Below are 13,985 nucleotides of genomic sequence, written 5' to 3'. Positions count from 1 at the left end.
TGCTACATTAGTCACGGTAACTATAAAAGAGCTTGGGCAATCAGTGTCATATTATCTTTCTTCTCCCTCTTTATCTCCCCTCCTATCTCCCTTTCTCTCTTTCTCAGACGTTCACTCGCTTCTCTACCTCTCCCAGTCATCTACTAAATCCTCGCTCATTTTATAATTCATCATTCATTCATTGCCAGACGCCATGTATCCCAGACGGGGTGGCCAAGGGCTTAGAGTTAATTGTTTTACGGGGAGGGGCACTAATCCTCCACCAACCCCACTTGACACGTAGGGATGCCAACAGCATCTGGTGTTCCCAGGCGGTCACCCATCCAAATGCTAACCAGATCCAACGTTGCTTAACTTCGCTGATCGGACGGGAAGCGGTGTACTCAACGTGGTATGGCCGTTACACTCTTGAATTCCTCTGTTCCAGCAGTTTTTACATAAGTTTCTTCACATTTCTCCTTCTGTCTCCTTACCACTTACGATTTCTTCTCTCTCTCTCTCTCTCTCTCTCTCTCTCTCTCTCTCTCTCTCTCCCATCCTTTCACTGTTATTCTCCTCTTCACTCACGTCCTCTCCCTTACCTCTCCTTGCCTGTCCCCTCTCCTTCCTCTACTCCTCCCCTCTCATTCCTCTCCTGCCCAACCCTCTCCCTGCATGCCTCCTATTCCTTCCCCTACTTCTCCTTTTTTCTTTCGTTATCTTTTCCAGTAGTACTTGGATGGGTGACCGCCTGGGAACACCAGATGCTGTTGGCATCCCTACGTGCCAAGTGGGGTTGGTGGAGGATTAGTGCCCCTCCCTGTAAAACAATTAACTCTAAGCCGTTGGCCACCCCGTTTGGGATACATGACGTCTGGCAATGAATGAATGAATCTTTTCCAGTTCCCTCTCCTTTCCCCACCCTGCTTCCTCCCTTTAGCTCTCCCATCGTCCTCCTGTCTCCCCCCTATTCCTCCCCTTACTTCTAGACCCTCTCTTTCTTACCTCCACAACTCTCTTCACACATCGATTCTCTCCTTCTGACTACCTTTCCATTCTCCCTCCTTTTCCTCTCAAGTTTTCCTCTCCTTCCTTCCTTCTTTTTTTTCATCTTACACTCATTTCATCTCCCACTTCCAGTGATGATTTTTCTCTCACAAAATCCACCTCCATATATCACTATGTTCCCTACCTCCATTCCTCTAAAACCTCTTCATATCAGGAACTGAAGCTTTATCTTTTCTCATATCTTCCAAATTTTTCTTAACAGTTTCACTCCCTACCTATTCTCTGACAACTTAAATATTTTTCCCACAGTAAATCTTCATCTTTTCTTTCCTTTCTCATACCTCTTCCTCCCCCAGCTCTATGCACTCCGTTTATTTTCCCCATTTTTATTTATTTTTTTGGTATATTCTCCCTTCCGATATAATAAGGACTCTTCTTTCACTCGGTTCATTTCATCTCTTTCCAACTACCTTACTTTCCCAGTAATCTCCCTCTCCACAACTGTTCCTTGCCACCTCCTCACTCCCTGTTTCCCAGTAAATTTCTCTTTTCCATTCACATAATTTTTCTTCAAGTTTCGTTACCTACAACTACCCCAATATCAGTCTCCGTCTGCTCCGCTTCTTCTTTCCCATAGATCCTATTCTGACTGACACACCCCCAACTCTTCTCACACAACCTCCCCACTTCCAACTTATTTTGCTCTCACTCCCCAACCCTTCCTCTCCACTCTCCACTTTCACTTTCTCATTTCTCACATACAGTTCTTAACTCCACTAATTCTTCCTCCCCACCTCCTTTATCTCCCAAATTTCCTGAGGTAACAAAGCCCCCCTCCCTCCACCCCAAACACCACTTCTACCCTGATTTCATCTTCCCATTCTCACCTCTCCCTCATCTTTCCTCCCTATCTTCGCTCTCCAAACCTTTCTTAGGTCGATACAGCCCTCCTTCTCCCTCGTTTTTTTCTCAGCCTTCCCGCTCACACGTCTGTATTACATCACTGATAACCCTAACCTCCCGCCCTTGAAAATATTCAGGAGCTTGTCTACATCTACTGTAATCGCTAAGGGCCAACTGACAGTAACTAGAATTCCCCTTAGTCGAAACAGGAAGAGAGAGAGAGAGAGAGAGAGAGAGAGAGAGAGACAGACAGACAGAGAGAGAGAGAGGGACAGACAGACAGAGAGAGAGAGAGGGACAGACAGACAGAGACAGAGACAGAGACAGAGACAGACAGACAGACAGACAGACAGAAACACAGACAGACAGACAAACAGAGAATCTATTAGTATGTCGTACTCCCAGTCCAGCTGTCCCGATGTACGAGTATATAGTAAGCCAGCCTCGAACTTTTTTACTTTCTTTAATTTGACACGCTAACAAAAATGGACTCTATATCATAAGGATCGTGTTTAACTGACACCGAGCAGGAGAGCGCATAAATATATATATATATATATATATATATATATATATATATATATATATATATATATATATATATATATATATATATATATATTGTTACATAGCCTATGAATTCATCATCCTTTGTATAATTCTAACTCACAGTATGATGCATGTTTGATCACGATTCGCCTCGTGGCTTCCATAGTGACCAGGCTTGCGTGTTCTACCTCACTCCCCCCTTCTCCCCCTTACAGTAGAGTAAGTCGTTCTTTCTGTTGTTCAGAGCAGGAGTGTCAACTCTTCATCCTCTGTGCTTCATTTGCGCGTCCTTCTTACAAGTTGAATCAAGCTCTGCCGGCCCCTATATAATGAGCTCAGTCTCTGCATTAATTGCCACTTAGATCTACTCCTCATTTTGTTCACATTTCTGTCCTCCCCTGTATAGTGTATTATTATTTTTGTGAGTGCTCAGGAAGTCTCCAGCCATCTAGCTGCTGTATAATTTGAGTATAAGTGTTGTTACCATTTTTCTTGTTCTGTATGGCCTAAGGTGTTAATTCGTGGACCTGGTAAGGTTTTTGTGATTCATGTAGAGTTTTAATGTCAGCCAATATTAATAATATTTTGTATCTGTAATAATATATCTTGCTTTCACTGAGCATTATCCGGTTCCCTCATTTAACAGGGCTGACTTAGATTAATTTGTTCTTGCTAAATTCGTGTTAATAGAGGCTATTGCAGTTAACCATATATGTAACCTGTTTTGCCATTACATTATCCTTATGAGTCCTGAATGTTTAGTTGTTAGTTTGAGCATTAAACTTTAACTTGTAATTTTACCTAACTCTTTTGTTTTGAACCTGGAACTTTGCGGGACAGTAGTGATTTTAGTATTCTCACTTGAAGTGTTCATTATCTCTCTCTGTTCCGTAACATAAATTTGGCGACCTCTTATCAGGATATTCAGGATATTATCATAAGGATATTGCTTGATATTTTGTGACTGTGATTTATTCATGATATCTACTATTACTACTCTTGATGAAGCCAAATATTTTTTGTCAAATGTGCAAACAGTGTGTGATGTAGAAAACAGAACAAAGAATGAACTTAAGCGTGTTGCTTAACAATTGGGAATTGCTGTTCGCTCTCATCATTCTAAAGATCAAATTGTTGATATGATTAATAAAAGCTTGTTTAATGTAACTCCTCCAGATGAGCAAACGCAGATTGAAATAGCTAAGTTACAGCTAGCCCTGCAGGAGGCTTGTGCTAAGGGGGCTGAGTTTCAGGCTCGTGCTAAGGAGGCTGAGTTTCAGGCAAATCCTAAGCCGGCTGAGTCTCAGGCTCGTATTCAGGAGGCACAGGCACAGGCTCAGGCACAAAATGAACTTGCTAGGATTCAGGCACACCATGAGTATCGCATGAAACAATGTGGAACTGGATCATCTAGCTCTGATGATTTTGATGTGGCTAAAAATGTTAAACTTGTCCCTCCTTTTAATGAATCTGATTTAACAAAGTATTTTCAGTTGTTTGAGAGAGTAGTTACAGGTTTTAATTGGCCCAAAAAGTATTGGCCAGTACTCTTTCAGAGTGTTCTCACCGGTAAAGCTCAAGTGACTTATGCATCTTTACCTCAGGATCAATCTGATAATTATGATGTAGTTACGAGCTTGATTCTTAAGGCCTATGAGCTTGTTCCTGAAGCCTATAGAGTAAAATTTAGGACAACTTATAAGGAAGATAAGCAATCCCATGTTTAGTATGCAAAAATCAAAGAAGATCTGTTAGAGCAGTGGTTAAATTCTAAGAATGTAAATTCTGATTTTGATAAATTTAAGTAGATGATATTGCTGGAGGACTTCAAAAGGTGTATTAATAAAGATGTAAGCCTATATCTTGATGAGAAAAGAATAGATAATTTGTCTGATGCTGCAGTTTTAGCTGATGAATATGTTCTCACTCACAAGAGATATTCTTAAAGAAAAAAGGAGAGCTGAGAGTAAGTACGTTGCCTCTACTCAGAGTACAGGTAACAGGAAAGAGAATAAAGATGATGTTTCTCAGGAAGTAAATACCAGCTCCACCTCTAGATTTCAGAAAAGTAAATGTACTTATTGTAGTAAGCTTGGTCATACTACAGAGAAATGTTTCAGGAGACAGCGTGATGTGAACAAAAAGGAGTCTTTAAATATTCAGTCAATTGGTCTAGTGTCCTCCCTTGAGAGTTCCCAGAATTCTTTAACCGAGTTACTGAACTTGCTTTGAGGGGTAAATTAAATTCTCATGATGAAGCTCCTCTTTTGAGCAGTAACGTGGGTGACACTTTCAAGAGTTCATGTGCTAATTTCCTGTCTGATGGTTTTGTCAGTCCTCTGGACAGTAATGACAGGAAATCAGTTAAAATATATCGTGATACAGGTGCTTGCCAATCCCTTATGCTGACCAGTGTTCTAGGCTCTAATGTTAATTCCTCTGATGAAACTGTAATCTTACAAGGAGTAGGGAATAATTACTTCTCTGTCCCTCTGTGCAGAGTAAATATAGAGTCTGGTTTTGTTAATAGTTCCGTTATGGTTGGGTTGGTTGAGACACTCCCAATGTCAGGTGTAACTTTCTTACTTAGAATTGATATTGGTGGAAGTCAAGTGTGTCCAGCTCCTCAGTTGTCTAGTGAACCAGTGACTGCGACTCAGGATTGTGATATCCCTGATGTGTTCTCTCCATATGCTGTCACTAGGACTAAATCTAAAGTTACTGGTGATTTAGAGGATAATGATGATGATGATGTCATCCTAGCTGACACTTTTCTTGCTAATTTGGACCACTCACCAGATGAGGCAGTACCCCGTTGTGTTGATAATTTGTCTCGTCAAGAGTTGATTGAGTTGCAGGTTGCTGACCCTGAGTTGAAAGGTCTAGCTAACTCTGCTTGCAGTGAGGAAGAGTCAGCTGGTGCTTCTACTTGTTATTATATAAAGTGAGGAGTACTTATGAGAAAGTGGAGACCCCCAACAGCATCAGCCGACTGTGAATGGGAGGTTGTACATCAAGTTGTCATCTCTCGTGTTTGTAGGCAGGATATCATTCGAGTGGCTCATGATTCCAGTTTGGCAGGACACCTTGGAGTGAGGAAGACTGTGGCACGCATTTTGAAACACTTCCACTGGCCAGGTATCTTCAGAGATGTTTCCTGGTATTGTAAGTCTTGTCACACCTGTCAAGTTGTGGGGAAGTGTAATCAGACCGAAAAGGTAGCACCTCTAGTTCCCATTCCTCCTTCTGAGGCGCCATTCACCCGTGTGTTGGTGGAGATTGTGGGCCCTCTTCCTAAGACTTCTTCAGGATTTTCTTATGTGTTGACCCTGATTCATATGGCTACTCGTTATCCTGAAGCCATTCCACTTAGAAATATCTCAGCAAAGAACATGGTTAAGGAAATGCTAGGGTTCTTCACCAAGTTTGGTCTGCCCAAGGAGGTACAGTCAGACCAGGGAAGTAATTTCATGTCAAATGTTTTCAAGCAGTCTCTGAGAGAGTTGGGCATCACCCAGATCAAGTCTTCAGCTTACCATCCCCAGACCCAAGGAGCGTTGGAGAGGTATCATCAAACACTCAAATCGATGCTTAGGAAATACTGTTTGGAACATCAGAAAGACTGGGATAAAGGTCTTCCATTCATTGTATTTGCCACAAGAGAATCTCCAAGTGAATCACTGGGCTTCTCACCCTTTGAACTACTGTTTGGCCAAGAAGAGGACCCCTTAAGCTACTCAAGGAATGCTGGCTGTCGGAGGAAGATGACGTCAACCTGCTGGAGTATGTGATGAAGTTCAAAGAACGGCTGTCCACTGCTTTACAGCTGGTGAGAGAGAATTTAGGAGCTGCTCAGGAGAAGATGAAGACTTGGTATGATAAGAAGTCCACGTTACGCCACTTTCAGCCAGGAGATCAGGTTTTGATTCTGCTTCCAGTGCATGGGCAACCTCTTCAAGCCAAGTTTAGTGGTCTTTATTTCGTGGAGAAGAAACTCAGTGATGTCAACTATGTCATCGCCACACCAGATCGTAGAAAGAACAAGCAACTTTGTCACATCAACATGCTAAAGTTATATCACAGGCGGGACGAAAATAACCCAGTCTGCACTGTAGCTGTTCCACCCGAGTCTGCAAGTGAAGTTCTCACATGCAGTATGAGCCTGAGTGATAGTTTGGGGAAGAATCCTGATATCATGAATGATCTCCAGACTAAGCTACCTCCCGAGGAAAGGCAGGAGTTTTCGGCATTACTGCAGGAGTACTCGCAAGTGTTCCGTGCCACTCCAGGAAGAACCACTGTGTTGATGCGTGATGTCGATGTTGGAGACGCAAAGCCAATTAAACTACCTCCTTACCGTGTGAACCCAGTGAAAGTTCCTCTCATCCAGAAGGAGCTTGGCTACCTGTTGGACTACAAGATGATTGAGCCCTGTCAGAGCGAGTGGAGTTCTCCTGTCACTCTAGTCCCTAACCCAGGTGGGTCACAGCGGCTTTGCATCAACTATAGACGTGTTAATCAGATAACCAAAAGACACTTACCCTCTCCCTCGTGTGGAAGATTGCATAGACAAGATCGGAAAGGCTAAGTACATAAGTAAGTTTGATTTGTTAAAAGGATACTGGAAAGTACCTATGACTGAACGTGCTAGGGAGATCTCATGTTTTGTAACACTAGGAAAGACTTTTGCATGTTCTGTAATGCCATATGGTATGAAGAATGCAGCAGCCACTTTTCAGAAGCTCATGAATGTTGTAACAGAGGGTTTGGCAGTGTGTATTGTTTATATTGATGATGTATTACTCTTCAGTGACAACTGGAAAGATCACCTATGCCATGTCAGTAAATTTCTTGAGCATTTGGTTCAGGCTAATCTTGTAGCTAATTTGTCAAAGTGTGAGTTTGGTCAAGCTAAAGTTCAGTACCTTGGGTATGTAATTGGTGATGGACACGTTGCACCACCAGGAGCTAAGGTTCAGGTTATAAGTGATCTTCCCAGACCTAAAAGTAGGAAAGAACTACAAAGATTTTTGTGAATGGTAGGTTATTACAGGAGATTTGTTCTTAACTTTTCAACTCTTGTATCACCACTTACAGACCTACTGAAAAAGGGAGTTAAATTTGTCTGGACCAATAACTGTGAATCCTCTTTCAGTGAACTTAAAGCTATCCTATTAAGTCAGCCAGTGCTCTCTACTCCAAATTTTGCTAAGCCTTTTAAGATGGCTGTTGACGCAAGTGATACAGGAGCTGGGGCTGTTTTGCTGAAAGAGGATGATCAGGGTATTGAACACCGTGTATCTTATTACAGTAAGAAGTTCACTCCACCTCAAAAGAACTACTCAACTATTGAGAAAGAGCTTTTGGCCTTGATTTTGGGTTTACAACATTTTTCATTTTATTTGTGTTCTGGTTTTGACCCCATAGTCATTTATACCGATCATAACCCACTGAAATTCCTTAGTAAGTTTTAAGATAAAAATCAGAGATTGACAAGATGGAGTCTACTTCTTCAGGAGTATTCATTAGACATACAACATGCCAAGGGGAAAGAAATGTTATTGCAGATTGCTTATCTAGACTTTAGACAGATTGTTTTAGAGTAATAAGAAATTTCCTTTGTAAATTTCTTTTTCTTTGTGGGGAGGTGTTACATAGCCTATGATTTCATCATCTATCTATCTATCTATAGCCCCACGCCCTAATCCCGCAAAGGGTGGCCGCAGACAAAACGCCTCCAAGTCACTCTGTCACCCACCATTTGACTCCCCTCCCCCCAACTCACCCCCCCTCCCTCATATACCTCTCAACTCCATCCCTCCACCTCATCCTCGGTCTACCCCTCCCTCTCCCTCCCTCCACCTCACCTACATACACCGTCTTAGTCAGTCTTTCATTCTCCATCCTCTCCACATGTCCAAACCACCTCAGTGTATTTCTCCTAATCTTTTCAACCACATCCACATCTACCCCACAACGTTCCTTCACTTCTTCATTCGTCAACCTGTCCCTCCATGTCACTCCACATGCTCCTCTCAAGTAACTCATTTCCACTGCTCTCACTCTTGACTTGTTCCCCTCTTGCAAGGTCCACGCCTCGCTTCCATACGTCAGGGTAGGGATCACAATACCATCATGCAGTGACTTCTTAACTTCCATACTCACCTCCCTATTTCTCATCACTGCTTTCAGTGTGCCAACAACCTTCCTTCCCTGCTGTACCCTTTCACGTACTTCATCCCCCAAAGTTCCATCCTTACTCATCACACTACCCAAGTACTTGAATGCACTCACATTCTCCATATCCTCACCATCCAACCTCACTGCACACTCTGTGACTTCATTCCTCTCAAACACCATAACTTTACTTTTGTTTACATTAACTTTCAGCTTCCTCCTCCTACACACTGTCCCAAATTCATTCACCAAACCTTGCAACTCCCATTCATCTTCACTCAACAATACTGTATCATCAGCAAACAGCAACACCGGAAGCTTCCAAATCTCACCCTCATTCATTAGGGCCACCCCCACATCCACTGCCCTACCTTGTACCTCCTTTACGACCCCATCCATATATATATTAAACAGCCATGGAGACATTACACACCCCTGTTTCAGTCCCACATTGAGATCAAAGAACTCACTCAGCTCACCATCCTTTCTATAATTCTCACGCACAGTATGCTGCATGTTTGATCACGATTCGCCTCGTGGCTTCCATAGTGACCAGGCTTGCGTGTTCTACCTCACTCCCCCCTTCTCCCCCTTATAGTAAAGTAAGTCGTTCTTTCTGTTGTTCAGAGCAGGAGTGTCAACTCTTCGTCCTCTGTGCTTCATTTGCGCGTCCTTCTTACAAGTTGAATCTCTGCAGGCCCCTATATAATGAACTCAGTCTCTGCATTAATTGCCACTTAGATCTACTCCTCATTTTGCTCACATCTCTGTCCTCCCCTGTATAGTGTATTATTATTTTTGTGAGTGCTCAGGAAGTCTCCAGCCATCTAGGTGCTGTATAATTTGAGTATAAATGTTGTTACCATTTTTCTTGTACTGTATGGCCTAAGGTGTTAATTCGTGGACCTGGTAAGGTTTTTGTGATTCATGTAGAGTTTTAATGTCAGCCAATATTAATAATATTTTGTATGTGATAATATATCTTGCTTTAACTGAGCATTATCCGGTTCTCTCATTGATCAGGGCTGACTTAGATAAATTTGTTCTTGCTAAATTCGTGTTAATAGAGAGGCTATTGCAATTAACCATATATGTAATCTGTTTTGCCATTACATTATCCTTATGAGTCCTGAATGTTTAGTTGTTAGTTTGAGCATTAAACTTTAACTTGTAATTTTACCTAACTCTTTTGTTTTGAACCTGGAACTTTGCGGGACAGTAGTGATTTTAGTATTCTCACTTGAAGTCTTCATTATCTCTCTTTGTTCCGTAACATATATATATATATATATATATATATATATATATATATATATATATATATATGAGTCTCGGTGGTAAAGTGTGTCTTTGCATACATGGGAGAACGAGGGTTCGCACCCCGCCAGGGTAATAAACTTTAGGAGCGTTCTTCCGGCCACGTACTGCTTTGGCGGACATGAAGAGTTCTGTGGTTGAACCAGTGTCGTGTACTTTAATGTATGCTTGCACCCAATTGGCTTGCGCGGGCCGATTACACTTGGTTCACAGACTTCACACACATCCAAAGCCACTCCAACACTACAGTCACACTTACAAGCACTTCTCACCCTACATATAATCTCTACCAGACAGCCTAAGCCACTTGGTAGATACATAGGTTCTATCGTCCCTACTGCGGTCGGGATAGGCAGGTCCTGCAGTGGACACGCAAACGGCTGATGATGATAATGATGATGATTATATATATATATATATATATATATATATATATATATATATATATATATATATATATATATAAATATAAAGAGAGAGAGAGAGAGAGAGAGAGAGAGAAATACAGTAGGTATGCGGTAGGTCCATTATTGTGATGGCGATTGCGACTAATATTCTGCTTGGTATTTTATCTGGATTAACCGTCCTATTTATTCCACCCTCATTTTTTTTTTAATATCCGTTCTGTTCTATCTCTTCAGAGTGACGTCTCTCTCTCTCTCTCTCTCTCTCTCTCTCTCTCTCTCTCTCTCTCCGCCCGTCTGGTCGCACTGTAACTGCCGTGTGACTATCTGCCATCTTTTTCTTGATTGCTCTTCAACACTCCAACACCGTCTCTCAGCCCCCCGCTTCCTTTCCTCACAACGTCGGCCTTCACAGCTTACTGATTTCCTACGAGACTCTTCCACCGTTTCTGTTTCCAGTAATATCTCTTTTCTCACTGCTCTTCACAATGTACATTAAAATATAATTATTTACCCTTCTCCCCTCTACATCACCTTAGTGCCATACAGCCATATTATGGCTTGTTTGCCAGCCATTTCTTCGTTATTCCTTCTCCCCCCCCCACGCTCTCTCTAATATATATATATATATATATATATATATATATATATATATATATATATATATATATATATATATATATATATATATATATATCCTGTTATTCTAGCTATCTATAGGTCTCTCTTCATTTTTTTTTAATTTAGTGTGTTTTTGCTCTTCACTGCCACTCTATTCATCTTAACCCCTTTGCTTTTACTGTCCTGTTTCCATATCGCTGTTTGTTAGCGGGTTGTATTTAACGTAGGACGAACCTTTTTATTTAAAGATACTATTTATGTCTATATATCACCCCGTCAACCTGTAAGCCTTCAAATCATTTTCCTTCGGAGAAAAGTTGATGAATAACGTTGCAGAGAAACTCAAGCACCATTCACTTCCATATTCCAGGGCACATTACACTGAATAGAGATAAAGTTATAGGCATTCTAAGAGAGTTTCAAAGTTCACCGGGTGTGTACAGTACATCAAGGACTGAGAAAACCCCTTAACGCTTCCTCTGGATAGAGGAGAGGCTAGAAAATGTATCTGGAGGTCGTGAGACTGAGATCCATATTTCATATGGCACTGTAGGCTACTCTCTCTCTAAGCAGATTTTAATTCATTTTCGTCAGCCTTTAAGTACCCCCTCAAAACCCACCTGAGAACCTCTGGGGGTCTGCTGACCCCATGTTGAGAACCCTGTAAGCAGATCAGCATAACACCACCACATCTCAGAAACAGCAGATGCTAATGACACTGGATAACACCACTACAATGCATCCCAATATTATTCATCACAATACATCACAGTAATAATAATACCACAAAACCATCACATTACTACCATATCACCAACCCTACATTACCCCATATCACTAAACCACCATCATACTACCCTCATACTATTGTTAACAGCAATATTACATCATAAGACCAGCATAAAACCACGATAACGGCAGCTCCAGTATTCGAGTCACACGTGGTTCAATAAGAGTGTTTGGCAATAAAATCCAGTCGGTCGTGTGCTGACTTAGAATTAATTTGCCTCACAGACTCTATCGAGGTAGGCAATCCGTTTGCCGGGGGTTGGTTTGATGTGAGGAGGAGGATCAGAATTGGGGTTTGATCGGTGGAAGGGGACGAAGTCAGTCAGTGGAGGAGGAGCGTGGGTGGTTGATCGGTTTAATATGTGAAGGAGGATTGGCTGGTCGATGATTGGCTTAATGTGGAGAGGAAGGTAGGTTGGTGGGGAGGAGGAATATGTAGATCGTTGATGGGTTTGGAGGAAAGAAAGAATGTACGTCGACAGGGCGATAGATTAGTCAGTGGTCGGTTTCATGTGGAGAAGAGGAAATTGAAATCTTGTCAGCTTGCCAGTCGTGGGGAAGAAATCGGTTGGTATGTCTGTCAGTAGGGAAGCAAATCAGTTTGTCAGTCAGTGAAGATGGAATCTGACGGTCTTTCAGTCGGTGGGGAAGAATATTAATCAGATTTTGTAGAAGGGAAGAAAGTGGTAGGCTTTCTGATCGGAGAGGAAGAAAATTGGTCGGCCTGCCAGTTGTTTAGGAAGGAAAATGCTCGGCATGTTGGTTGTGAAAAAATGTTGGGTAGTTGGTGGGAAGTAAATAGGTCCGTGTGTCGGCTTAACAAGGGCCCGACCGAAGTTGGTTTTGGAGCGGAGTCACGGTGCTGGACGTTGAGAGAGAGAGAGAGAGAGAGGTGGGAGGGTGATTCATGTATCATTGCGCCTGGCCTGAAATTCTCCAACATACACATACGATTACTTCTCTGTTACTATTGTCGTGGCCCCAGGTTCATGTGAAGCATAAACCCGGTGGATTGCAGGCTCAAATTAGTTTCCTCGTACGGTGTATCATCTTCATCTCGGGAGATAAGGACGCAGAGGAAGGGCGTTCCTTTTTCATATCGAGGCAGCTGAGTCGCGTCGTAATACAGATGCCACCACGTGAATCCCTCTATCTTCAGCAAAGCGGTTCTTTTTGTGGCCGTGCCCCTCATCAGAAGTTGTTCCACAGCTCCCCTTCCCTTACTTTTACAGACTAAGAATTTCATTCCCAGTTATTACTGTTTTTGTTTTGATGCTGATGCCCTTGGTTCATCAGGAAGTAGACCCAGTGGAATGCAGACTGAATGTGTCCGCTAACTGTTCACCATCTCCCTTTTCTAGGAGCAGAAAAGTAAATGTAGGACATCTACATGGGCCTGCCAGGTTTGTTGCCACCACTTAAAGGTTTCCCTCTCGTACAACTTCATTTGAATACGAGAACTGAGAATTATGCTTTCTTTTCAGTTGTTCATTTCGTAACTAAAACAAGTTCATGTAAGAAACCTGATATCATACAGCTCATTAATTAAGAATTATGACACTGATTATTTGCTTGTGACTTTGAGTGTATAGCCCCATAACTGAGAAAACAGTGCATATCTCTATGGAATTCACTTTGTTTTGTATTTCCTCTTGAGAGCAAAAAACGTGGAAAAAATGTGCTCACAGCATTATTTGCATCTGAACATTTCTGAATCATGAGAACCACGTCATTAACCTTAGGTAGGTAACCTGGGGTCTCAAAAACCCCAGGCTCCGAAAATTAAATTTTCTATAAACTGTAATAACTTAAGGTCAAGTGATCTGCTCTTCTGTTTACCCTCCTGACTAGTGAAGTCCTTCATGAGGATGATGGGGTCATTCCTGGACCTGGCTCTGATTTTGCTCAATAGAGCCTTTAGGGTCGGTCAGACCCCAGGTTACCGAACATGTTACCTCAAATGTCATTCCTTGTGTACATTTAATTTTCATTTGCTGTGTTTCGTCTTTGGTTTACAGGATGTCCCAGCATAGGTCTACAGCAGATGACCCAAAAGTTTAAGATACTAGCTTTCACTTTGGCTATGGCTTAGGTTAAAATTAGCGTATACAACAATTGGCACTTTTTAAAAGTTCTTAAAATATTTCATCATTCAAACATTTTTTTTTTTTTTTGCCTCAGTGAAGGAAAATGTCTTGATTTATTCGTGTATTAAAGCACATTCCAAAAAATCAAACG

The 13,985-nt window shown here is 41.8% G+C and overlaps 1 pseudogene; it reads right to left on the bottom strand.

Annotated features, from left to right (window-relative positions):
- Positions 1-286: 286 nt before the first annotated feature.
- On the bottom strand, positions 287-405 carry LOC145399504 (5S ribosomal RNA; annotated as a pseudogene).
- Positions 406-13,985: the final 13,580 nt, after the last annotated feature.

The sequence above is a fragment of the Coenobita brevimanus genome, chromosome 5 (assembly GCF_032717465.1).
Source record: "Coenobita brevimanus isolate Jiangsu-jjx chromosome 5, ASM3271746v2, whole genome shotgun sequence".
NCBI lineage: Eukaryota > Metazoa > Arthropoda > Malacostraca > Decapoda > Coenobitidae > Coenobita > Coenobita brevimanus.
This window is presented reverse-complemented; position numbering and strand designations above follow the sequence as displayed.